This window comes from Mustela lutreola, chromosome 15 (assembly GCF_030435805.1).
Source record: "Mustela lutreola isolate mMusLut2 chromosome 15, mMusLut2.pri, whole genome shotgun sequence".
NCBI lineage: Eukaryota > Metazoa > Chordata > Mammalia > Carnivora > Mustelidae > Mustela > Mustela lutreola.
This window is the reverse complement of record NC_081304.1, coordinates 41,179,146-41,189,805: the sequence shown is the minus strand read 5'-3', so window position 1 is coordinate 41,189,805 and position 10,660 is coordinate 41,179,146.

The window sequence follows — 10,660 nt, the reverse complement described above, 5'->3', positions numbered from 1 at the left end:
TCTGTGGATTACTTCAGGTAGTATGGCCATTTTAACAACATTGGTTCTTCCACTTCATGAGTATGGAATATCTTTCCATTTGTGTCATCTTCAATTTCTTTCATTAGTGTTTTATAGGTTTTGGAGTACAGGCCTTTTAGTTCCTTGGTTAAGTTTTATTCCTAGGTATTTTATTCTTTCTGGTGCAATTGTAAATGGGATTGTTTTCTGTTTCTACTACTTCAATATTAGTGTATAGAAATACAATAGATTTATAAATATTAATTTTGTATCTGGTGACTTTACTGAATTCATTTTTCAATTCTAGTAGTTTTTTGGCAGAATTTTTAGGGTGTTCTATGTATCATAAAAAAATAACAGCTTTATTGAAACATAATTCATCCATATGAAGTATATAATTTAATGGTTTTGAGTATATTCAGGGTTGTGCATCCATTATAATACATTTTAGAACACTTTTATTACCCCAAAATGAAACCCCACACCCATTAACAGTCATTTCTCATTTCTTCCCATCACCCCCCCACACACACACACACCTTAAGCAACCACTAATTTACTTCACTTCTCTATGGATTTGCCACTTACGGACATTTGATATAAGTGGGATTAAAATATGAGTTATTTTGTGACGAACTTCTTTTGCTTAACATCACGTTTTCAAAGCTCAACCACGTTGTACCAGGTATCAGAACTTTATTCCTTTTGATGGCTAAATAATATTTTGTTGCATGTCTATACCACATTTTGTTTATCCATTCATCAGTTTATGGATCTTTGAGTTGCTTATTTTTGTCTGTTATGAATAATGTTGCTATAAGTGTTCATGTGTCAATCTTGTGTGCATGTGTTTTTTCAGTTTCTCTTGGGTATATACCTAGGTGTGGAATTGCTGGGTCATGTGATAGCTTTATGTTTAATCTTTTGAAAAACTGCCAAAACATTTTCCACAGTGGCCACACTATTTTTTACTCCCACCAGCCGTGTAGACGGGTTTCAACTTCTCCACATCCTTGCCAATATTTTCCTTGTATTGTACAAAACTGTCTTTTGTATTACACCTATCCTAATAGGTATGAAGTAATACTTCATTGTGGTTTTGATTTGTATTCCTCTGATGGCTTGACTAGTGCCTATTCGACATTTGTGTACCTTCTTTGAGAAATGTCTATCAGATTCTTTGCCCATTTTTTTTTATAGATTCTTTGCCCATTTTTTTAAAAAAAATTGCTTATTAAAATATTTTTTTAAGATTTTATTTATTTATTTATTTATTTGTCAGAGAGAAAGAGAGAGCGCGTGCACAAGCAGGCAGAGTGCAAGGCAGAGGCAGAGAGAGAAGCAGGCTTTCTGCGGAGCAAGGAGCCTGATGTGGGACTTGATCCCAGGACCCTGGGATCATGACCTGGGCTGAAGGCATCAGCTTAACCGACTGAGCCTCCCAGGTGTCCCCCCAAATTGCTTATTTATAATATGTAATCTCTACACCCAATGTGGGGTTTGAACTCACAACCTCAAGATCAAGAGTTGCATGCTTTTCCAACTGAGCCAGCCAGGTGTCTTTGCCCATTTTTAAATTGGGTTGTTTCTTTTGTTGTTGCTGAGTTGTAAGAATTCTTTGTATATTCTAGATACAAATCCCTTATCATATATGTGATTTACAGATATTTACAGATATACAGATATATATATTACAGATATTTTCTCCCATTCTGTAAGTTGTCTTTTCACTTTTTTGATGGAATCCTTGTTTTGTATTTTAAGATTTTATTTTTAATCTCTACATCTGATATGGGGCTCAAACTCACAACCCTGAGATCAAGAGTCACACACTACACTGACTGAGCCAGCCAGGTGCCCCTTGATAGAATATTTTGAAGTACAGAAGTTTGTTTTGTTTTTGATGAAGTCCAATTTATCTATTTTTTTTTCTTAATTGCTTTGCTTTGGTGTCATACCTAAGAAACCACGGCCTAGTTCAAGGTCACAGAGATTTACTCCTTTGTTTTATTCTAGGAGTTCTAGAGTTTTAGCTCTTACACTTAGCTCTTACATTGATACATTTGAGTTAATTTTGTATATGATGTGAGGTAGGAGTCCAACTTCACTCATTTACATGTGGCTATCAGCACCATTTGTTGAAAGGAATGTTCTTTCCCCATTGAACTGTCTTGATGTCCTTGTTAACAATCAAATTGACTGACTAAGTTTGATGGCTTCTTTTTGGACTCTCAGTTCTATTGCATTGCTCTTATGTCTGTCCTTATGCCAGTACCATGAGTTCCTTTTTTTTTTTTTTAAGATTTTATTTATTTATTTGACAGACAGAGATCACAAGTAGGCAGAGAGGCAGGCGGGGGTGGGGGGGGCTGGAAGCAGGCTCCCCACTGAGCAGAGAGCCTGATGTGGGGCTCCATCCCAGGACCCTGAGATCATGACCTGAGCCGAAGGCAGAGGCTTTAACCCACTGAGCCACCCAGGCTCAGTTACCTTTGAGTTACCTTTTAACCATGGCTGCTTTCTTTCTTATAACAAGGGGAGCTCCCAGTTGGCAGTTCTCTTGTTAACAGCTCAGTCTCAGAGGGAGGATGTGGTCGTTGAAAGAAGAGGAGGTAGCCAGTTCTCTGGTACATCTGTCTTCTCATGCTGCTCTCACTTCTCCAAGAGTGGAGCCTATAGGATGGAGGTGTTGTCAGTGACACCCTTGTTGATTTACCCCTTTTCAGTGCATTGTGTAGTATACTCGTGCTGAATTAAGTAGATCTGTGGATTATATTATCTAGATTCAAATAGAATAAACATGCTAAGCATGTTACTGTCGACAGTATTCTCAGTATTAAAGAACAAATGCACACACACACACACAAACAGGATAAAGGTGTTATTTGATAATGACAGAGGGAGTGACGAACTCCTTTTGTAAAGAAACTTGCTATGGAAAGGGCATTTTGAGGGGAAAAAAAAATCTCTAAATACTTCGTGGTTATGTGATTTGTTGCTAAAAAACATAAGGGCTCAGCTGGTTAAAAACTCTGATTGTTGCACACTTAAAAAACTTAGAAATAACAACTTTGAGCCCACTAAGGTTACAAGAAAATGTTTCAGTTGACTTTGAAGCCAAATGCTATTTTGAAAGAAATACCTGATTGACCTCAGGGAAATTAGATATACACTTACTGCATTATAAGAGCAACAGTGGCCTTGCAGAATTATTGAAAGGGATGAAAAACCAATATCATTGCATAGTAAGCACAGCCAATGACCATTTCATCCATATATATATATATATATATATATATGTTTCAGAGAGAACTTTTCAGTTTTGATAGCCATTAAAAAACTCAACTTTAGAACCAGAATTTTAAGAAGATCAATAAATTAAGATGCTAGAAAATAATAAAACAAGTCCAATCACAATGCACTTAGTAAAAATATCATTACAAACAATATTAGTATTTTATATTTTTATAATAAATACCATTAATAATATTGCAAGTATTAGACATTTTAGGAAGAACAAAAAGTAATATATTATAAAAAAAATTAAGAATACCTTAGAATATGTCTAGAATTTTTAAGTAAATAAATAAACCTGTCCTGGGCATGGGTGCTTACATTTTTTTTTATTGAAAGGATTGTTTCTCCAAAAAAGCTTTGGGTACCCCTAGTCTAAACTATTAGATTATAATTCAGAGTCACACAGTGAATTGCCAATGAGGAGCTACCGTGCACAGCATTTCTCAAACCCATCTGGCCAGGAAACATTTGGAGAGATGAGTGTTCCAGGAAACCTTCTTTGGACAATACTGGATGCTGATTAAAAGGGTGGGGTGGACTGCAGACAGAACTGAATTTAACTATCAGCCTCATCACGTCACAGCTAGGTGACCTGAACATATTCTTAAATCCTTTTGAGCCTCTGTTATATGTAATATGGGGCTAGTAATATCCATCTCATATGCTTGTATAATTTTTTTTTAAGATTTTATTTATTTATTTGACAGAAAGAGAGACAGCGAGAGAGGGAACACAAGCAGGGGAAGTGGGGGAGGGAGAAGCAGGTTTTCCCAGAGCAGGGAGTCTGACATGGGGCTCGATCCCAGGATGCTGGGATCATGACCCAAGCCGAAGTTAGACGCTTAACTGACTGAGCCAAGTGCTCCTTTTAAAAAATTTTAAAAATGATACTGCATGTAAGTGCATAGCATAGTGCCTGACATCTTGCAAACACTTCTTGAAAAGAAGTTTTCGTGGTTTTGTCACCTAGTATAGTTATTTAGAGACCTGTTTTACCTTTCATAACTACACTTCTTCAGTGCAAAGATTGACTCTTCTCTTACAAGCCCTGTGTAACACTTAGCTGCAAGAGACATTCATGAATGAATGAAGAAATGAATAATAGAAGCAGAATTCTCTGAAACCAAAGTTTGGGAGACTACCTATATCACCAAAAACTGGAGGAAAAACATTTCTTTTTCAGCTGCTTATAGTTCACCTTTTAATGACTAAACCGGAAGGAACACTCATGTAAGATGAGGCCTCATAATAAGTAGCATTTATTACCTAGGCAGTTGATAACAATTAGCCAGTAATTAATTGTTTCCAGCTGCTCCCCTTTGATTAATTACGCAAACAAATTTATTACAGTTCCCCAGTGGCTTGGTATTGCTAGAACCTAGAAACCTAGCACACCTGAGATGGAGACAAGATGACTATTAGTGCTTTAAAAAAAAAAAAAAAAGGTTTATTTATTTATTTTTGTAATCTCTGCACCCAATGTAGGGCTCGACCTCATGACCCTGAGGTCAAGAGTTGCATGTTCTTCTGACTGAGCTTGCCAGGTGCCCCACCATGAATGCTTTAAAGGTCAGAGGCACGAGGACTGGTGTGGCCAGGGCAAGATCAGTCATGAGAGGATATGACAGGCTTCCTCCACCCCCACTTTATTCAGGTCTAATTGACAAATTATAAATTCATTGACAAATGAAACTGAAATATATTTTAAGCATACAATGTGAGGATTTGAGATATATATATATATATATATAATTACTGTAATCAAGTTGATTAACACATCTATCACCTCATGATTTTTTTTTGTGTGTGTGAGAATGTTTAAGATCTCTTTTGGCAAACTTCAAGTATAAATACAGTATTATTAAATATAGTCACCAGGCTGTACATTAGATCCCCAGAAATCATTCATCCTAAAACTGAGTTTGTAACCTTTGCTCAACATCTCCCCACACTCCCACCCAACCCCGCAAGCACCATCTATTCTCTACTTCTACGAGTTTGAGTTTTTTGTTTTGGGTTTTGTTTTTTTCTTTTTTTAAGATTTTACTTATTTGACAGAGAGACAGCAAGAGAGGGAACACAAGCAGCGGGAGTGGGAAAGGGAGAAGCAGGCCCCCTTAATGAGAAGCTCAATCCTAGGGCTCAATCCTAGGACTCCGCGATCATGACCTTAGCGGAAGGCAGACAATTGACCACTGAGCCACTCAGGCACACCTGTTTTGTTTTGTTTTGTTTCCACATATAAGTGATACCATGCAGTATTTGTCTTCTGTCTGGCTAAAAGTGGGCTTCAGAGGATAGACAAACTATTTCAGGGTCACAAAAAAAGAGTGAAGACGTGATAGAATCCATTTCCATCTCTCATTCTCCCCACGCCTAGTACATGGGTTCCTATTTCAGTATCTCATTATAGTAGTTCTAATGATACTACTACTTGAATGACTTATTTTTTAAAGATTTTATTTATTTATTTGAAAGAGAGAGAGGGAGAGCAAGCACAAGCAGGGGGAGCGGGAGAGGGAGAAGCAGAGTTCCTGCTGAACAGGAAACCCCATTTGGGACTCCATCCCAGGAACCCAAGATCATGACCTAAGTGGAAGCACAGCTTTACCCAACTGAGCCACCTAGGCACCCCAATGACAGCGGTATTTAATGATTAACCCAAATCAGTCCTAGGCTTCATGTGGCCCAGTTTGGGGGTGATACTGCATTCAGAGAAAGAGCCTAGTAATTAAAAATGAAGATAATTCCTATGGACATTATGCCATTTACAACTCACAATCACACTTCATTAAGTCACGTGTCCGTGTCCTCTAGGTCTCTAACCGCAGCTGCTAAGGCCCACGCCCTCCTTCCATTTCTTACTATCCACTGCTCTTTTTTTTTTTTTTTTTTTTTTAAGATTTTATTTATTTGACAGACAGGTCACAAGTAGGCAGAGAGAGGGGGGAACCAGGCTCCCTACTAAGCACAGAGCCCCCATGCAGGGCTCGATTCCAGAACCCTGGGATCATGACCCGAAAGGGAGGCAGAGGCTTAACCCACTGAGCCACCCAGGCACTCCCTATCCACTGCTCTTAATGAGGGTCGCATTCAGGAGCATGGAACAGAAACCCGTATGCGCATGAAGATGGCGCCTTCCTTTATCTAATGCAAACAGTTCAGGCAGGGATCCCTGTTCTCACCAGTGGCAGGGCCCCCTGGCTGCCTTTAGCTTTTATCTTTTGCAAATGGCTGCTTCATCTTGAAGGGGAGGGGTAGAAGAATTACAAACAAAAGCTTCCTGCATGCCAATTGAGTCCCTCTCTTTTCAATCAGGAAAACAACAGTTTTGTTTTTGTTTTTGTTTTTTAAACTCCATTCAGTAGTTCTCCTTATATCTCATTGGCAGAATTGCATCAACTGGCCAACTTCAGAAGAAAGTGCCTGGGAAGGTGTGGAATTTCATTGATTTTTTTTTTTTTTTTTTTTTAAGATTTCTTTTATTTGGGAGAGAACGCACAAGCAGGGGAGAAGCAGACTCCCCGCTGAGCCGGGAGCCCTATGTCAGGACTTGATTCCAGAATCATGACCTGAGCCAAAGGCAGACACTTACCCGACTGAGCCATCCAGGTATCCCTCCTTGATTTTTTTTTAAAACGTGGTCACATTGTTCCCTCAGAACAAACTTAGGGGAGAAAGGAAAGAAAGATGGTGTGTGGTTTATCTCTGTCCACCAAAGTGCTCCCTGAACCTTTTCTAACACATGCAAACTCCCCTCTCTTTCCATTGCTGTTCTTTTCTTTCAGGAGTCACAGGAACCTTTTCTGTTTCAGCTCTTTGACTATTCCTCTCCCCAGCTGGGAAATATCTACTGGATGCCGGGTGCTTCTCCAAGCCTCTTGCAAGCATGATTTTGTTTAACCCTTAGGACGGCCAGGTACTTCTGTTATCGTTCCACTTGATAGATGTGGAAAGTGAGGCTTACAGCGGGGAATTAACTTGCTAAAGTCATTAGCTAATAAGAGGTGGTGCTGTTATTTGACCCCAAATGTCCTAGGTGAAAACTGCCTCTGAGACGAAGTTGTGCCCATGAAGTTCATTGTGCAGTGCCTTCAGTATTAACACCTGGGCAGGGCAAACTCAGGTTTGGCTGGAAGGAGAAGTCAAACTAAGACATAGTTTCAACTAAAGGCTTCAACCAACCAACCAAAGAGCTTCAGAGCTGAGAAGACCTTCATAGTACTCCCATCTTGAGATAAAAGGCCAAGCCTTGGGGCGCCTGGATGGCTCAGTGGGTTAAAGCCTCTGCCTTTGGCTCAGGTCATGATCCCGGGGTCCTGGGATTGAGCCCCGTGTCAGGCTCTCTGCTCAGCGGGGAGCCTGCTTCCTCCTCTCTCTCTACCTACCTCTCTGCCTACTTGTGATCTCTGTCTGTCAAATAAGTAATTAAAATCTTAAAAAAAAAAAAAAAAAAGACCAGGCCTTTAAGGACCTACAGAAAGGGGGTGGTTTCCTAGACTGGAAGTGGGCTTTCTTGGGGAGCAGGTATGACCTTGGGTAATGTGGTTCCTTTCCGGGAACAGCTTTTACAAGATTCTGGTTGTCTCTTAACCTGGGGAAATGTACACCAGTAAGATTAGTAGGGTTATAGCCCTCCATTAATCATCTTCCTTCTCTACCCTTTGTAGATTCCCCTGACCCTAAGCTAGCATCTCTGCGACTCTCAGTGGCTTTTGTGGTAACGCGACCTGAACCCACATCCCTTAGAGGGTCTGAGCCCCTCATCACCGTGCTCTTTTCAGATGTAGCTGCTGCACTTGAACAGAGGAGAATCAAGAGAAGTCTCAGGGGATCCCCAAACATACTTCTCTCTGCTTCCCACTGTGTAATAGCTCTACCTCTTCCTGATAATTGGAGTTGATTATCCCTGATTAGAAGGTGACCCCTTTCCTTGCCTGCTGGTGTCTTAGTATGAGCAGCCCAAAGTGACTGGGAGGCAACCATAGTTTAAATTTTAGTGCAATTATTGCTGTGTCCTCTCTTGGTAGTGTTCCCCCCTCTGGGAACCAGGACCTCTAGACCTGCATAGCCCACAGTTGTGGAGATGGGAAACATAAATTCCCCTGACGGTTCACTGGGGATGACCCAGTGACCCGGTTAACCAGGGCCACCCCTTCCACCTTTCAGCTCCCAGATCCATGAATTCTAACTTTTGGGGCCACAGTACTAACTAATTGTCACTGATTAGGGTACATTCTTTGTCCTGGAGGATGGTACGCCATCCTCTCTCAGCTGGGCCTCAGTGGTACCTTCAAATGGCCGTTCCATCTCCCCACTGGCCCAGCAGTTCCTGGCTATATTCTATGGTATATTCTAGGACCAATGGATTTCATGGTCATGGGCCCACTGCACACCTGTTTCACTTTAAGGATGTTTCTTTGGTCCAGTGGTATGTTCCACAGGATCCTGTGTCAGTGGATCAAACATTCTATGGGTCCTTAGAGGTGCTGGCTGAAAACTACCACCAAATTTTGTGGGAAAGGAAGAGCAAATCCATACCCAGAATGTTTCTATTCCAGTCCAGACAAATTACTGTTCCTTCTAGGGTAGAAGAAGTCATTTTGGCATCAACAGCCTGGTTGGTTTCCTGAGGGATGGTGTCCTAGTAGGGTCTTATTTGGTGTCTGTGGCTGGCAGGTTGGGCACTTGGTGGCATCAGTGGCTAGATCAGCCTTGGAGAGTAGGGGCCCACGCTGTTAGGCTCTTGCAAAGTCTCCACTCTTGCCACTGTGGCACTCTGGGCATGGCACTCTTATCTCTGCATTCTTCGAGGGTTATAAATTTTGGAAAAGTTTAGTCTTGGCTTTGCCGGGAGTTGGGCAACTTCAGAAGCTTTTACTTGGCCTTCTCCATTATGCCTGCGCTTATCCCACAGGCCAAGGGACAACTGTGAGGCTTTTGCCAACTACCAAGTATGTCTTTTTTAATTATACATTCTGGGAGGACCAGAGGACTCCTTTTCCTATATTCTTGCTGGGAACACAGTCTTCTTTAGTCGTCAGGTTCTGGGTCTGAAAACTGGCTAAGGTCCAGAAACCAGGCAAGGGACTATCGCTTTTCACTGGGGCAGGTTCCCTCAGTCTCCTCTTCATTCATCCTTGAGTTTTAAAAGATGTACACATTGAACCCTGCCGGCCTCCCGTGTCTGCTGCGTCTTGGGACGTGGTGTTCTATTGATTATCCCCATACCTCTCTGCTAGGGGTTATGTCCCCTAAGCTGCCACTCGAATTGGACCATTCATGACAATGCTGCTTAACCTTGCTTCTGTTGGTAAAGTGTTGCCACCTGGGCTCTATTTCTTCAAGATCCCATCAAACCTACTGCTGTCTCGGAGCCTCGCTCTGAAACAGAATCACCTGCCATTAGCCCTGGTGCGGAGGGGAGGCACCACTGAGCTTCTCAGTGATGCTGATGTCTCTTCCACTAGCCTACTCCTTATTGCTTGTGCTAAAGGGCACAATGTAGTCAGCTGGTGGGATGTACATGGTATGTCCACTCTAGCATGCCTTCTTCTGAGTCTTTTGCTACCTTCTTTTATTCCCTGCTATGATGGCTCTGGCCTTTCTGTTTTACCTAGTATGGGTCATTGCTTTCTCTAAGCTTCCTGGAAACCTCCTAATGACCTGTTGGCATTATTTCATGGGAGCTTGCTAGGATTGTAAATACCATAGTCCAGGGACACGTTCATACCAATAAACTCTGCTTTGTCTAGCATTATGTTCATCTCCTCCATCCTCCCTCCCCAGTTTAGTACCTGGGGACCCCATCCCGTACATAAGCTCTGAAGGTATGTACAGTTAGCAAACTCTTTTAGCTCCTTCATGATAGTACCTCTCCTTCTTTGGCCAGTCCAGCATCTGCACAGTGGGGTTATTCTGTGACTTGATTTCAGTTACTGGTCTGGCAGACAGGAGGAGAGGGCCAGGAGGATCCTAGGGAGGATGTATGTTGCCTTGCAAGGTAGATACTTTTACATTTTCAAGCAGGGGGAGTGGGGCACTTCTACGAACCCAGAATGTTCGGGGCAATATAGGGTTTTAAGGTTTCCAAGTCTATCAACCCAGATGCCCCAAAGTGTCAGGATCCCACTTCTTTCTAACCATGGCACTGACCTTGACATGGAAGACTTGCCGTGGCTGTGAATTCAACCTGTTTGGAGTGCTACTATTCTTAAAATGAAATTCTGGGCCCGATTCTCAGCATTTCTGCCCTCCCCCCATCTATATATTCCTGAGGTGACACTCTAGCCTTAGCCTTTATTTTTTTTTTAAAGACTTTATTTATTTATTTGACAGAGATCACAAGTAGACAGGGAGGCAG